This window comes from Coturnix japonica, chromosome 2, assembly GCF_001577835.2.
Source record: "Coturnix japonica isolate 7356 chromosome 2, Coturnix japonica 2.1, whole genome shotgun sequence".
Classification (NCBI taxonomy): Eukaryota; Metazoa; Chordata; class Aves; order Galliformes; family Phasianidae; genus Coturnix; species Coturnix japonica.
The window spans coordinates 81362274-81378839 of record NC_029517.1 but is presented as its reverse complement, the minus strand read 5'-3'; positions in this window follow the sequence as shown (position 1 = coordinate 81378839).

Here is a 16566-nt window from a genome sequence, read left to right as displayed (position 1 = left end):
CAAGTCCAAATTCTGACATTTGAAGAAGCATGTTTCTATTGTGATAAACTAGGAAAAAGCAGTGTGTTCCTTTCACAGGGTTGTCTTACTAAATATACACTTGTTCAGCACGTCATTCTGTTTTGGTTTTTTTTTTAAAGAAATGCATATTTTTAACTTGAGATTGGTGAGTTAAAAGGTATAGTCACAGTGAATGCACGTACATGCTGAGCAATTTATTATGTTGACTACTTGACCTTCTTATACACAGAGTTCATTGGAATCAATGGGAAACTTTCTCAGTAGCATAGAAGTGATGACAGGTGATAATTTACTTGTCCTGTACATTTACAGGAGTACAGACTTATAATTTACTAGCACACCTTGTTTCTTGTAATCAAACTCTAGGCAATATATATATATTTTCTCTGTTCTTTTCCCCCTTTCCCTTTGCTCAACACTGTTTCTCGCTGAACCCTGCATGTAACGACAAATGGAAAATCTGTATACCTGAGTTATTCTTGTTGCTCTTCTGTTTTCCCACCAACTCCCACCCACATTCCTTTGCTGCATACAAGGGACCTTTGCCTCTCTTCTGCACAAAGGCAGAAATGGAAAGTGGTAACAGTATTACTAGTAGAGCATTTATTTGGTACATCTCAGTACATAATTCTTTGCCCGATAAAGTACTCCACAGAATTTGACTCTTATTTAGAAGAAATAAGCCTTGGCACTTGATCTGTAGAAATTCAGCCAGTTGTACCATCCAAAAATAGACAACTATGCATTATGGAGGTCAGTTATCCCTAACTAGCTAATGTAATGCCAAATTTTGTTTTATGGGCAATAGCTCAACAATATTGTTTTAGAAAGTCACCATGATTGCCCTCTGACATTCTGGGCACTGGAGTAGAACCAATAACCTGACAGATGAAAGAGTGCAATGTTATAAGCATGAATAAAACTTTCTACTTAGTTTTTTGAATAGATTTTGTCAGCTGGGGAGTAGAAGAGATGGTCATGTGTGACAGTCTTAGAAGTACCCAAGAGAGAAGTGTGCAGTGTCTTCTGCTAAAGACATCAGAAACTGACATAAAACATTCACCAGGCTGCTATCACTGAGCTAATCACTTGAATTAAAATGCCAAAGTCTAATCTTGCTTGGTTGAGAGCTGATGGCCCCAGGCTATGCGGGACACAGGGGTGAGCAGGAACACGTAGGGATGGCAGTGCCTCAAGGTCCCAAGATAAATGATTTGCATTTTTATTTACAAACTCATCAACACCTTAGCCATAAGATGAAGCCGATAATTAACTTGTACTAATGGCACAGAGATGGCTAGGCAGCTCTAGAGTAGTGTCATATAAACTCTGCAGTAGTGACAGAGCAGACAATTCCCATGTCTAGAGAGTTAGATATTACATATATTTGTCCCGTTTTAGATTTCCACATATTAAGTGTGTATTAGGAGCTGAGAAATAGCTCTGCATGAATTGAACACATAAAACAAGACTTTATTCTCATAACTATGGAGTATAACGAAGAAAGAAAATATGCAGTATTTTACAAGGTAATAAATATTTCACGCGTATTGTGTAAATGTGAGGATACTGTAAAATGATGTCTGTTTTGGGCAAAATGTACTGTGCTATATTACTATCCATCAGAGTGGCTTAAGGTTTTGTTTCTTGTATTTGCTTAATCGTCTTTCAATGTCCTTGTTTGTTTCCTAGCAGAAACATAGGAAGTAATGAAAGTTAAGTAATGTTAATAGGAGAGGATTAGAGATTATTCAACTTTAATGAGTTTGAGTGAGAAATCACAAGTTTATTTATAGAGTTAGAGCTCTGGAGAAACAATGGGTTTTTATGAGTCTAATTTTTTCTACTATGGTGCAGATAGAAAGTGTTTGGAATTCATGTTTGTCATAATTTATCAGAGATAATGACTTACATGTAATTTGAAAGCACATTTTTCTGTTACTCTCTTGTACCAACATCAGTTTGTATTTCTACTGCTCTGTGTATGCATTTTTACTTCATGCATTTTGGTTGCAACTGGAATGAAATATTTGTAACACTGCTTATTACTGTAAACATATGAGATAAAAACAAGCTAGCTGATGAGGTAGCCATGGCATTTGATGACAAATTCTGATATTAAGCTCATAGTCCAAGATAAGAACTTTCACAACCTCATGATAAAAAGTGGTTTTGTTGGTTTTGTTTCAGAAAACGTTGACAGGTTAACTTAGTAAGTCTCATGCTAGATAACATCCTGCAAATAGTGCAAAACCTGACATAAGCTGACATAAATTACATATTGTTTGCTGTAGTATTTCAACACAAATGCAGTCATGTGTTCATGTCTAACAGGGATCAGATTTTCATTGGTGAGTGACTGAATGGTCACTCAGAGGAAAATGCTAACAACTGAGAATAGAGTATGGTAATAGGAGTCAAATCCTTTGGAAGTTGCATTGGCATTGGCAGATTAAGACAACAAGGTCTGATACAAAGGCTGCCCCAAAAGTAATGTCTGGAGACAGCAACATGAAAGACAAACCATATTCCAGATGGCCATGCACAGCTGCTGCACCACAAAATGAAGAGCTCATCAACACAAATTGGTGGATTATGACCAGGGAACTGCATACAGAGCTGGACAACAACTTTAATGCATTTGTAACAATGTTGGGATGTTGCAGAGTTTGTGACAAATGGGTCCCACAGATGCTCACAAAAGGAACAGAGCACCATATTCTCATGTCAAGCATGTTCTTGACAACCAAGAAGCTTGTCTTCTGAACAAACACAAGGATGAAGGTAACAGTTTCCTGGGTAACATCACTACTGGTGATGAAACTTTGTGTCACTGCTATGAGATGGATTAAAAAGGGCAGTTCATGGAGTGGTGGCATGTGAATCGAAGAAAAAAGTTCAAGACACATTCCTCAGCAATTGAAGCACTGTGCACACACTTTTGGGATGGGAAAAGGGTGATTCTTCTGGGTTTTCTGGAAACTGGACACACTGTCAACTCAACTCTGACTAAGCTGAAGGCTCAAACTTCCAGAGTCAGGCCAGAGCAGAAGACAGTCTTTCTCTTGCAACATGACTGTGCCAAGCTCCATACCAGTTTGAAGAAGGTGGAGCACATTGCCTGGATGAACTGTTCTACCACACCCAGTGCATAGTCTGGATTTGGCTCCTTCCAACTTCCATCTGTTCAGATCATCATAGCAGCTGTAAAACTGTGGACCACCTCCATGGTGCAGATCGTTATGAATGCAAACGTAAGCTCTTGTTCATTGCTAGGAAAAATGGATACCTAATAGTGATGACTGTTGAAAATCAGTGTTTTGTAGCTGAAAATTTGCTTTATCAAATAGTGTTATTGTGCTCTTTGTCTCTGTTGTAGTTTCCATGGAAATAAATAGCTGCCGTTACTTTCAGGGTGACCTACATAAAAGCCCTTAAACCTCATATGTTTTGCACACCAAGCAACTGTATTCAAGCTTTGTCCCCCTTACTGACAAGAAAACAATTCACATAAATAAATAAATAATCCAAACAATCTGACGGTCAGATCTTCTAGAAATTTCTTCCTACAGGCTTCTATCTTTTTTTGCATTGAATGTTTGCGTGTCTCTCCCCAGCTGCTGCAGAGAGATTAACTTGCCAAACTACACGATAATAAAACAAATCACTACAGAACAAATTTTTAAAAGAACAGCAAATTCTAATTAGACGAGTCAGGTTTCAAAATTAATTTACTGAAAATTCTCTGGGTATGTGGCTCGTTCCCAAGCTGAAGCTTTGATATTTGAAACTACTTACTTTGATAGATCTCCATTTTTTCCCCCTTTTCCTTGCCAAGATACCATTAGAATCAAACTTTCAGAATTATTCTATTTATTGTGTGAAACTGGGAGGTTTTTGGAAAGAAATGAGCAGCATTGTTTACTACTAGACTGTTAACACGGACCTACAGTTATTAATAGGAAGTAGTGTTCCAGCATTTTAATAATGACAAAAGTAGTGCATTTGATAATAGATGCAGCATATAGCATGGCTTTGATGATATTTGTGTTATTTGTAATATTTGTTACTGTGCACATTTAGAAAAGTTAATGGTAATTACAAACTGATACATTTTAAGATAAGAGGGGAACTGTCATTTTCTTTTGACAAATTTCCTTTATGACATCAGTCATAGACTTTCATCCACCATCACCTCAGACACAGATTTCTCCCAGAAAGGCCGGAATTGGAGAACGGCTGAAAGTTTTATGTTAGACCTGATGGGTATAGCTACACTCCTCATTGATGTGAGGTGATTGCAGCTGTATGCTATTCATTTTAATTAGGCTTGCATCCACATATTGTTCTGCTGAGGTCAATCATGGTGTCTTTGAGTAAAATCGATCTTCCAGAAAGGGCATCCAGCCCTGATCTGAAGAAATTGAATCAAAAGACCAAACTTTGTCTGAAGAAATCAAGATGCAACAGCCAACTCCTCCTTTCTAGTCTGTGTATTTCTAATCTAATGGCATTTGGCGTCTGCCTTCTTTTTATTGTTTTATTTATTTATTTATCTACTTATTGCTATTCTCTGACAGTTGAAGATCTGCTATGAAAATACCTGCGATCCTGGGAACCAGGAGGTTTGCATTAGATATTAGGAGGAAGTCTTTCGCACATAGGGTGGTTACACACTGGAACAGATTGCCCAAAGAGGTTGTGGATGCCCCATCCCTGGAGGCATTCAAGGCCAGGCTGGATGTGACTTTGGGCAGGCTGGTCCGGTGTTTGATGACCCTGCACACAGCAGGGGGGTTGAAACTAGATGATCATTGTGCTCCTTTTCAGACCTGAGTATTCTATGATTCCATGATTCTATGATCCTCACTCCAAAGCCTGTGGATGCTTTTGCCTACAAACAAGGGTTCTTGAAATGACAGAGAATAGTCAAAAGCAATTGCTGCTGTTTGGAAAGCTGTTTCAGCAATTCTAAAATAGAAGCCTTTTCTCTACCAAATCCTACATCAAATATATGTAGTGATAATGAAACAGGCTCACAACTGCTGTAAATCTGCCAATTACCACTGATGCTGAGAACATCTCCGCAGCTTATGCTTGTTGTATATCTTCTGTGGAGATCATTTGTCTGAACAAAGACAATGAGAAAATAGGAAAGAGAAAAGCCAACACCACAAATAGCCTCTATCAGGAAAAGATATTAAATAACATTAATAGGATGTACTTCACAGAATATATCCTGCACTACCTATGGAATTCAAAACTTTTTGGAAAAGATTTTTCTCATATCTCTTTATTTTTTTAATTGCAAGTGTTGGCAACTGAGGAGATGTGTGTGATAAGTGTACACAAAGATGTACCAACCATATAAAACAGTAAAAAATAAACTTTTCAGACAGGAACAGATGGATTAACAGCCAAACCAAAACAATGTAAATGTTCATTTCTTTATGATCACTAACTTATGTGAGGAAAAAGGTTTTTTCCTAATTTATAATAGATATATGTATTTTGTATTTTACTTGCTGTCCAGATTCTACTCTCACTCTGTCAAAACTGTAACATGAGTTTTGTCACCACCTGAAGCTGGCATAATCTTAATGAGATTTAGTATATCTCTACATGAACGCTACTTGTGTCACTCCCAGTTTTTACTGGCACTAGGCAGAGAGAACACTTGCAGGAAGGAGACAGAGACTGGCAGCAGAATCTGCTCTACGTCATTGTAAAGTGGATGTGAAATTACAGGTTTTCGTTAGACTTCAGAGGTCTTAGAAATGTCTACTAGAAGGGCAATGATTAACAGTAAATCTTCCTAGCTCCTGACAGCTTTTTCATACCTTCTTTGTCCGTACTATATATAATGTATCTCTCTCATTTGTCCCAAGGGACAGATTTGCTTCTATCCCAAACCCTAAAAATTCCTGAAAGAAAATAGCTCATCTCATCCCCATTTAGCTCCAGCAATAATCAGTCCTGTGCTATCTCACTTCTGTGCTGTAAAAGAGCAATTTCCATCCATTTCAATCCAGTTCCAGCTGGGCAATTCAGTATTTTTTGCTAAACTCAGAGCAAGGATTCCTTAGCATTCAGCAACAGCATCTCCAGGATGTTTTTACATGCATCTGTATCTGCAAAACGATGTAAGGGCTTCACACAACCTCTTGTCTTATATGGGAGCAAGTTGTCTATACATCAATGATTATAGTCTATAGTTTGGTTTGTCAGGTTATTCTGACTGTAATATCTAGCTCCTACGTCAGACAAGGAAAAACTACTGTCGTCAAGTATACTACAAATGCAATAACTACTTTGTTGTTTACATTGGTATTTGAAGTCAATCACAGATGATGGGAGATGCTTCATGCTGGTTTTTGGGTTTTTTTGTTTTTTTTGTATTTTTTCCTGATAATAGAGATAATGCATTTGTCCATTATGTTTTACTCTGGTAGAAAAGGTCTTGTTTTCCCTCTCCTTTCTGCTTGCTGTTCATTTAGGCTTTGAACAACAAAGTAACCAAGCTATTGACATAATTGACTACTGGAAGTACTAACTTTGACAAACATGAACAAAACCACAAAACATTTTTACTGTTGACGTCAAGAAGCCTACTTTGAAGCAGGCTTTGAGTTTATCAGAAAACTAATCTGCACCAATATTCCTACTGAAATGAAAATGAAAGAAGTTGAGGATGAAGCAGGACCATCACAAAGGTGGGAGGAGGAGGAGTCAGAACTCATAATCCAGGCAACAACCATCCAACCCTTAACTATATGCAAGTTGCAAGATATCCAAAAAGAATTCAGCCACATCCAAGGGAGCACATTGTCACCTGGGTACCCCAGAGTTGGGAAAATGGGGTCAATAACTCAAAAATAACTCAAAAACTCAACTTAGTAAGCAGTGAAGCCAGGCAGCTGGGATCCCTTTCTAGGGAAGATGGTATCGATAAACAAATTGGAAAAGAAACACAAATGTTTAACCTATGGAGGCTGATTTGACAATACGAAGAAAATTTCATCCTGCCGATGGGCCTGTGTCTTGGCTGTGGAGGAACTGTTCTGGGAGTTCCACCAGTTCAAAGACAGTATCTCCTACTCCTCACATGTATGGAAGAGCGTCTTAGCTATTAGAGGTAAGTGTTCCTCTGTTCAATGGAGGGGGTACAGTGCCACCACATGCCACTCTGTGGTTTTACCTATATGGTCACGGACTGTGTGGATTCAATGACCTGGCACATCAGAACCACAGGAGTATAAGTTCTACTGGATACTGACACAGTGTACTCTAAAGCCATCAAGTTATAGAACCCATCCATATTTCTAAACTGACAGTGGGCTTTCAAGTGCTAAGTGTTGGAGGCCAAAGTCAGTCTAACTGGGAATGAGTGGCAAAAACACTTTAGCAAAAGCCACCTAGACAGTCAACAGTCAGGGATCTACCAACTGAGGTGGTCCTGCCCAATCAAAACTGTCACGTACCACAGAAAGATAAAGTCCCTGTAGCACACATAAAAAACACACTGGGTAGGACCATTTGTGGGATTACTTTTGCTCAAGAACCTGGGAGCACTTGGTGGATAGTGCATAAGAACAGGTCACATCAACGTTTTGGCTATTGCTAAATAATGGAAGCACACCTGGAGCTGACCAGAACAATTGATAGGGAAGGGCCACTGTCTTTATGGCAACAAGCAGGAGGTGGGGAGGGGATGGAACAGCTGGCACTAATTAGGCCAAGGGTTATTCCATACCACATGACATCATGAAAAAGGCCATAAAACTGTGGAGGCAGACACTGTTCAAAGGTTGCCGGGCACTGTTCAGTAAGTAGTGAGATGCTGTGCTGCTGATGGGCTGCCAGCTTATGGGTAGTTGCAGCATTAGCTGGGCTTTGGTTAGCAGGTGGTGAGTAATTGATCTGTCAATAGATATTGGAGATACATAGTTATCATTGAATTTTTTTGTTTCCAGTTTCCTTTTTTGTCTTAATAATTAGTTGATCATCTCAACCTACAAGTTCTGTTTTCTTTCCATTTTTTTCCCTTATCCTATTTGGAGGCCGTGAGTGAAGGTCTACATGGTGCTGAGTTGCTGCTGGGTTAAACCACAACAACTTACAATAGATGTAAAAGAACTTGTTTACCACTGGAATTTTTTAAACTGTGTTTTTATAGCCTCATAAAATGTAAAACTGAAACAACAGTTTACTTACCCTAACGAGTTTCATGATTAAGTTGAAATTAGCTGAATTTTATAAGTTGTTTCTTAACAATGAGTTATGTTATGCTAAAGCTTTAATGAGCCTAACTACTGAAATGGAGTCTGTCTCTGCTTAGATCACTGAGACCAAATTATACTGAACTTGTGAAGTATATGTTTTCTGTTAGAAAAGGAGCTGTGCAGTGACTTCTTGTCTACTGTCTAGCTCGCAGGCTTGTAACTTGAAATCTTTTTCCCTAGTATTGCTATTCCACTTGTTCTTTCTATCTCTCTTTCTCTTTTTCTTCCCCCAGCCCTCTCTCACACTATTTTGCTTGTTTGCTTAATCTGAAAGGCTTTTTATCTTATCCATTCCAATTTCATTTCTGAAAAGCATTCCTGTTGCTGGCCTTATATTCAGCTAGTTAATTTTTTTGTTTCTTTTAAGATTCACTAGTTTAATTTCGTTATATTATGTTTCAAGCATAATGTAAGCATCTTGGAGCATGTTAGATATAAGTTAGGTTAATAAATAGGCATCTATATTGATACTTTTTGTAAATATAGAGTTATGATTCATTTTCTTGTTTATCTGTCTATCTAAAGTTATTGAAGATGTGCTAAATTAGATTAAGCATTCAGGGAGGGCTGAAGTAGCACAGTAGTTGCAGAAGTGGTGCAAGAAGCAAAGGGATCTTCAAAGTAGTTAACAAACACTCAAGGCCAATACAGTGTAATGATCAAGAATTACCGTTATCTAGGTTTCAAAAACAACTGGGATTAAATAAATTACGTAAATGTATTCAGAAGCACAAATCCTCTAGAGTAAATGTCAGTGCAATTGTAAACCACAGACTCTTTAAAATTAACAGCTAGTACAAGACAGCATGTGTCTGACTTCTGGAAGACAAGTCGATTACTTTTCAGAGATGGATTTGAAGGAAGGAAGTGAGTCCTTGAATGTTGCTTGGGGTGTGAAAGGTTGGGAAGGGGGAATTGAGAAAAGTCGCACATGAAGCAGAAGAGATCTTCATTCCAAGATCATGACAGATGTGCTTTTGGTGAAGAATGGCTGTGAAAAATACAGGTGGCATTGTTATTTTAGTAGCATAAGACAATAAAATGCAATTAACTTACAAGTAACTGCATTTCTTATCGAAGAGGATAACTTAATCTTGCCTAGTTGCACTCATATATGTAAAGGCAGTACTTTTAACTGGCTCCTGTGGAATGCAATGAAAATAAACCTGAAACTTAATCTTGTAAATTTGCTAATGTTAAGTCCTTGCTCAAGATGCATTTAGTAGGAGTTAAGTGTGTGTGTTGTTGCACACTGACAGAGCTATATCAATATATAGGCGAAGCATGTCTTCACTATGCTTTTGCAAAGTTCTGGCGTAATATCAGAATGATTCTCAAATGAGATGGTCCTAGAAAATGTAGTCCTCATAGCAGATGGGATGCCTATATGGCTTGGCAAAGGCTGAGAATTCTGCACTTAGGCCACAACAACCCCAGGCAACACCACCAGCTTGGGGCAGCATGGCTGGAAGACTGTGTAGAGGAAACAGACCTGAGGGTATCGGTCAACACTTAGCTGAATGTGAGCCAGTAGTGTGTCCAGGTGGCCAAGAAGGCCAATAGTATCCTTGCTTGTATCAGAAATATTATTGCTGGCAGGAGCAGGAAAGTGATCATCCTTATATACTCAGCCCTGTTGAGGCTGTATCTTCTGTTCAGTTTTTGGTCCATCGCTACAGGAAAGAACATCAGAACCCTGGAGTGTGATCAGAGCAAGGCAATGAAGCTGAGAGGGGTCTGGAGCACAAGTCTTATGAGGAGCTGCTGAGGGAGCTGGGATTGTTCATTCTGGAGGAGGCTTAGAGGTGATTTTCTCTCTCTAAAAACACCTAAAGGGAGGTTGTGGTGAGGTGGGGGTCAACATCTTTTCCCATGTAAATAGCAATAGGATGAGAGGGAATGGCCTCAAGTTGTGCCAGGGGATATTCAGGTTGGATGTTAGGGAAATACTTCTCTGAGAGAGTGATTATGTGTTGAAATGAGCTGCCCAGGGAAGCTGAACTAATCCTAAGTATCCTAGTCACATGTCTGAACCTCTTTTGGAGAGATTTCTGCCTCTGTATGCTGACTTAACAAACAGATGTCCCAGCAGCTATTGTGAGGCTAGAAGATTTGCTAAAACCTTATGGCCACTTTAAGCGTCTTAATTTTGATGGTGGTAGAAGATGAATGTTTGACAAGTAACATAATAGGCATGTTATGCAGTAATTCCTTCAGTTGGGTTCCTATTCTCTTTTTTTCAACGCAGGGACTTGGAGGTGATTTCCATGTATTTGTTATATCCAATTAGTTGTTTTTCAGTGTGTTTTAATAAACTGCAGTGAAGGCTACTGAATCATCAGTTCAATTTTTTGTCTTTTAGAGATGCCTAAATAGCAGATAACCAGGAATAGGAAGAGTAAAATGTTGAAGGAAACAGAAACCTTGACATGTACCAGAGTAGAGCAGACTGGTTGATAAAGTTCACGGTGACAGTATGGCTGAGATGGGCAGGGCACTTTGGGCCCATCAGGTCCCAGCCCTGCTCCAGCAGGGCCACCCAGGGCAGGGTGCCCAGGCCCATTGTCAAGCAGTGGCTGGAGATCTCCAAGGACACTCCACAGCCTCTGGGCAGCCTGTGATCATGCTCAGTCATCTCCTTCTTCCTTGTTAAGTAATATAGGGTATGGCCAGGGCTGGGAAGTAAAGCAGGAGGCCTTTGGTTTAGTTTAACTTAAAGAGGTGCTCCCAGAAGCCACTGTCAATTAGTGAATCCCAAAGTGAAGAGTGTTGGTGGGAAGAAGTATTCCTCTTGTTATGTCACAGGTCTGTGGAACAGGAGCTGCTAGTAAATGTTGTACTGTGCCAAAGGAAAAGACAGTGACCTTTGCTGCAAAACACCTTACAGAATAGGCTGCTCAAGGTCCCTCACATCTTCCATGTCCCTGCCTTTTCGATATACTCCTGAATCATAGTAAATGTTGCTTCGTTATGTAAAAATGTCAGGTGTCAGATTGCTAATCTTTCTAGCCTTGACATTTTCCCCCAAGCTTCCTTCTTCCCTGAGTCACTTGCCCTTGCCTGCTGCTCCATACTACCCGAATAGCTTCTCTTTGCAGTGTTTTCTGTTCACTCCACTGCTACCTAAGTCACAGGGAGGTTTTTAACAGTTTTCTGCTAAAAGACTGGCTCAAGCACAGTTCCAGCTGAAATAAGAAAAAGTACATTTGTTAATTGTTCTGTTTCCATGGCACCAAAGTCTTCGGGCTTTTTATCTCTTGTTTTGACAAGCTGTCTCTGTATTGAAAGACCATAGAGATCATAAGCGGGTTTTATGCTGAATGCTTTTGTGCTATCAGCTCCTTTGTGATCTGCAAATGGCAAATACACAGGCAGCAGAACTGCCAGACATAAGGAGCTGCTAATCTGTCGCTCTCCCTCATGTTACAGAAATGAGCTGAGAAACAGGATGTATGAATGACAGGGAGGTGCAGGGCAGAGGCTGAAGGTAGGTTGGCAGATTCTCTGTCTGAGTTTTCCCTTGAAGAAGCTGCTTATCTATGTGACCTGGAGGCAAGTGCATGTTTAAAAATGATAATAAAGTGCTGCAGAGTAATCCTTAATGTTATTCATTAGATTCACTGTTGTGTATGTAGAAACATGCTAGGTGGAAAAAGCACCTCTACTAAATATGAATTATTTTACCTCTCCTGGCAAGGTGCATGAGAAAGCTACTGTGTGTTTTGATAGTCCATACTGGCTGGCACTGCCTGCTTTCTTCACCCCATCTTACTGTCTGTCTCTCTGCATTGTCCTGTGCATCTAAAATTTTTTAACTTATTTATTTTTTTTAAGTTTTAAAATTTTTTAATTTTTTTAGGGAGTTCTTTGTTTTGTATATATATAAACAATATAAATTTATATATATATATATATACATACACATATACATATATATATTTTATTCAGTCACCAAATGTTATGTGATATACAATACTGAATCCACTTCACAGCATTACATATTATGTGATTGCTACAATGGAAACATGCTCAGGCTGAGAAAAGAGATTTAGGTGATATCTCTTGCCACAGAAGCAAGATTTACTTGAATCTTATGCAAACTAATGCAACTTGGCTCTTTTGAAGAGCTAGTGGCCTTCCTAGGTTGCTTTTGCAAAGAAGGATCATGAAGTAGTAAAAGGGGAAACTCTTGTGGGGGGTGACAAATCCATCAGCCATCAGTCTATCAAAATGCACATACAGTTATTCTACCCAATACAAAATGAGGACGGAGTGGTCATTTTTAAGTGGCAACAAGACAGCCAGAAGTAGCTGTCAAGGAGGCAAGATGTGATTTTTTTAAATTTTTTTTTTTTCTTTCCACTGTAACAGTGATCAAGTTCTCCTTTTTCAACTCCTTTTGTGCTGACTGCTTCAAGAGGAGCTGAATAGGATCCTGGAGCTTACGTCTGACTGATGCAAAAGCACTCAGTGGGTAGTGAAGTGACGTGCACTACTGCATTTAGCGCAGCTGAGAGTAAAATCAAAAGTGTTGCAAACTGAAGCGCAGATCTTGTCTTCTCCATTTGGCAGACTGTCAAATGCACCTTAGTCTCTGTCTTTCACTTTGGGAACAGTCTCATTGATTCCCTCGGAAATTTCATAGAGTAGTATGGGTTGGAAGGGACCTCAAAGATCATCTATTTCCAACCCCGTGCAATGGGCAGGGCTGCCCCCTGCCAGCTCAGCTGCCTAGGGCCCCATCCAACCTGGCCTTGAGCTCCTCTGGAGATGGGGCACCGCAGCTTCTCTGGGCAGCTGTGCCACCGCCTCATTGCTTTCTGAGGAAAGAATTTCTGCCTAACATCTAACTTAAACATCCACTCTTTCAGCTTAAATCTATTCCTCCTTGTCCTGTCATGCTAATCACTTTGGGAAATTAATGGCAATTGCTTTTCACACAGAAATAGGACCACTTCTATTTAAAAGCAGTGCTTCAAAGGGTGGACAACCATAGTTTTATTTCTTATTTTTCTAAACAGATTTTGAAAAGGAAAACTCAATTTAATGGGATGCTTTCTTGTCTGAAACGGAACTTTGCCACTGCTAATGACCATTGTGTTAGTAATTTGTAGATGTATTTAGGTATTAAGAGATGTATTTCCTCGTAAGCTAGATAATAAAGCGTTTTATTAGAGAAAGAGGCTTGACTGTTTCTGTCTCTTTGGGGCATTCTGATATCACATTTTACTTCATAGATTGGTTGTATAAAACCTGAAAATAAAGCAGTGTCTAAGTTTGGGGTGTTATTTTTTAATTTGCACTCTGTTTTATTGTTGGTTTGTTGTGTAATTTTTATTTTTTTTTTTCCTAGTCTTTCAACTGATCTTGAAATTGTAAGACATCTCTGTTTTTCATCTCCGTGACCTGCTTAAAGTTTCTGAATTCTCAACAGTGCATTTCAGAACTGCTCGTGTGGTGGTTTCCTGTTTCATCCTTTCTTGGAATTATATTCCAACCTAAAGCTAAATGACTGGGAACTAACCCAAGTTGTAAGAAATGGATTTCACTGAATACTGATTTATGTGATTACTTGCAGATATTAGTGTATGTTTTAATGGTGGGCATTTAACATGTTTGATACCCTTTTTGTGTTGCAACAATCTGTTATTTTTCTAGGTTTAAATTATAGTAAAATAGGAGCCAGCGTCTTTTCCAGAGCTAGAGAACTTTAACAGTATTGGATCTTATCCAAAGTTTAGTGCTGGACATGCTATCTCCCTTTTGGACAAGAGACTGGTAAAACTCGATGATAAATTGATTATAATAAGTATGATTGTTTGCCCATCTGAAACACTGGGAAAAGGCTAGGAAGCTTAGTTATTAAAGTGCTTCTAGGAATACTTTCTGGTTGTTTACTGATGTTATCCCTGAAACACCATGATTCTACCACACCAGAACTACAGAATCTTGCTTATCTTGGCATACTTAATTTGTGTTTCCTCCATTTCTATGTAAAAAGCTGTAGATTTCTGGCAAATGTCTACCAAACTCAAAGTCTTGATGGGGAAAAAGAAAATAAGGAGAGAAGAAAAGAAGTTGTGGAAAGGAAGTTACTTCAATTAGTTCTAACGGGAGTAATCTGGTACATTTCCATTTCAGCGTGCTCATCAAAACCAGTGGAGAATCTTCAGTACATTTTAAACAGCTCCTCTCTGCTCTGTAAAACCAGTCTGAATTCCCTGCAGTGCAGGAGGAAAACAATGCCGCTGTCAATAAGCTACAGAAGCACTTCTACTAGACACCTCTGTCTTCAGGAAAAATTCCATTTGTCTAGCACTTCTGGCTAGTGCAGCTATGAGTTAATATTGGTTTTTTACATTTTATATAAATTGATCATATATATATATGATATATATATATATGATATATGTAATATATTGATTATATATATATATTAGTTAATTTTTTTGTTTCTTATATAAATTGATCAAGGCCAATCTTGGCTATAAATCTCTAAATGTTTTTTAGTTTTTGACTAGGTAGCTTCTTCCTCATCCTTCCTAGAAATATTATCTGTATAACTTTCCTAGTCTTTGCTTTTGCATCTATGTATCTGTAGCTACCCATGTACTTGATTTATCTATGTAGGATCAAATACTAGGATGTACTTTATGGTAAGAATAAAATATGCAGACTTTGGGGTTTGTGTCTTTTTATTAAAACTTTATTCCTTTTTTATTCCTATATATTTAAACTGTCAGTTTAGGAAGACTTCTATTGCTCCAGCAGTATTGTAAAATAACACATACATCAAAGACAAACGCAGTTATGCAGAATTCATTTCAGTCCCTTTTCTTCCAGTCATACAAATAGATGATAAAACCATTATGGAGACAGTTCACTGTATGCTAATGCTAGTGAATATAGAAGCCTTGGAAACTCATGAATCTTGAGACAGTGCAAAAACTACATTTTGAAAGTCTAGCAAAAAATGCTATGGATATGGTAGGGTATCACTGCATAACTGAAAGTAGAAACTTCGGCTTTGGAGTGCAGAGACATTGTTTATTCTTTGCTGGCTTTTAGAGAAGTATCTCCCTTCCTTCTGAATACGACCCTACTTTGGTAGGTACTCAGGTTTTGGAAAACTAGTTGGAAAGCAACTGGTACTCCCAAAAGATACTAAAGCTATGTTATATGAACATAAAACTCTTTGACTAGGGTATTTTCTCTTCCAAGGGTTGTGTGCTCTAAGTATGTTTATCTTAGAAGCTAGCTAATTTCAGATACCTGTTCCTGATGCTCTGGAGCTTCCTCAGAATACTAGTCTGTGTGGTTTATTTAGCAAGAGAAAAGGGATTTGGGTTCATCAGTGATGAAGTTTTGAAGTCAAGGCAGCACTGAAGCGTTCCCATAAGAAGCACATTTGTTAGATTGCACCCTGTTCCTCAGTGCTCCACAAAGTGTACGCACGCCATCTGCTTCAAACTCTAAGGCTTGTGAAAATCCTACTACACATAAATGTCTTGCAGCAGGTACCGTATTTCAACCCCATGGTGCAGTTCAATGTCATCCTACAGGCAATGAAAGCATTCAGTGAATAACCTGAAGTGTTTTCTGTTGCATGTCCTCTTCCTGGATGAGTAGTAGCATTTATTTAATTTTTCCTTACAGAGTGAAAAATACTACTCAGAACATGAAGAATTTCTTCAGACTCTATTAATGCTGTCATTTTTTTTTTGTCTGAGCTGCATCACTAGAAAAGATGGAAACTATTTTTATCACTATGAGTGTTTTAACATCTTGGATGCATGACGTTCCCTCTTTTGTATTGTATAGCTAAAATAGGCCTCAAAAATAAGCTTCCTGAAAAGGGAACAGAAATAAAATCCCATACACCATACACTTCACTTGAACCTGTGGATTTTCACATATCTTTTTAAGCACCAGCTCAATCATTTTCTGCTTATTTATGGAAATATTTACCTTCTTAAGAGAGCGTCTGATGTGAATAATTAAGTAGAGACTTGTTATGGTGGATTCACTCAAAAAGCTTGAATTTGTTTTCAGCTGTTCACATTTATTATGTATTTATTCTATTTCACAATAGTACAAAATACATTTCCAGTTAGTTTGATTTGTTACACTACTTAGGCTACAAGGGACATTAAGATAACTCAATTTTGATAACAAGGAAGCCATTTCTAAAACTTACCAAAAAAGAATGCATATAGATTTTGCAGGCATGAAACTTCAATAGTGACCTTTACAATACTATTTG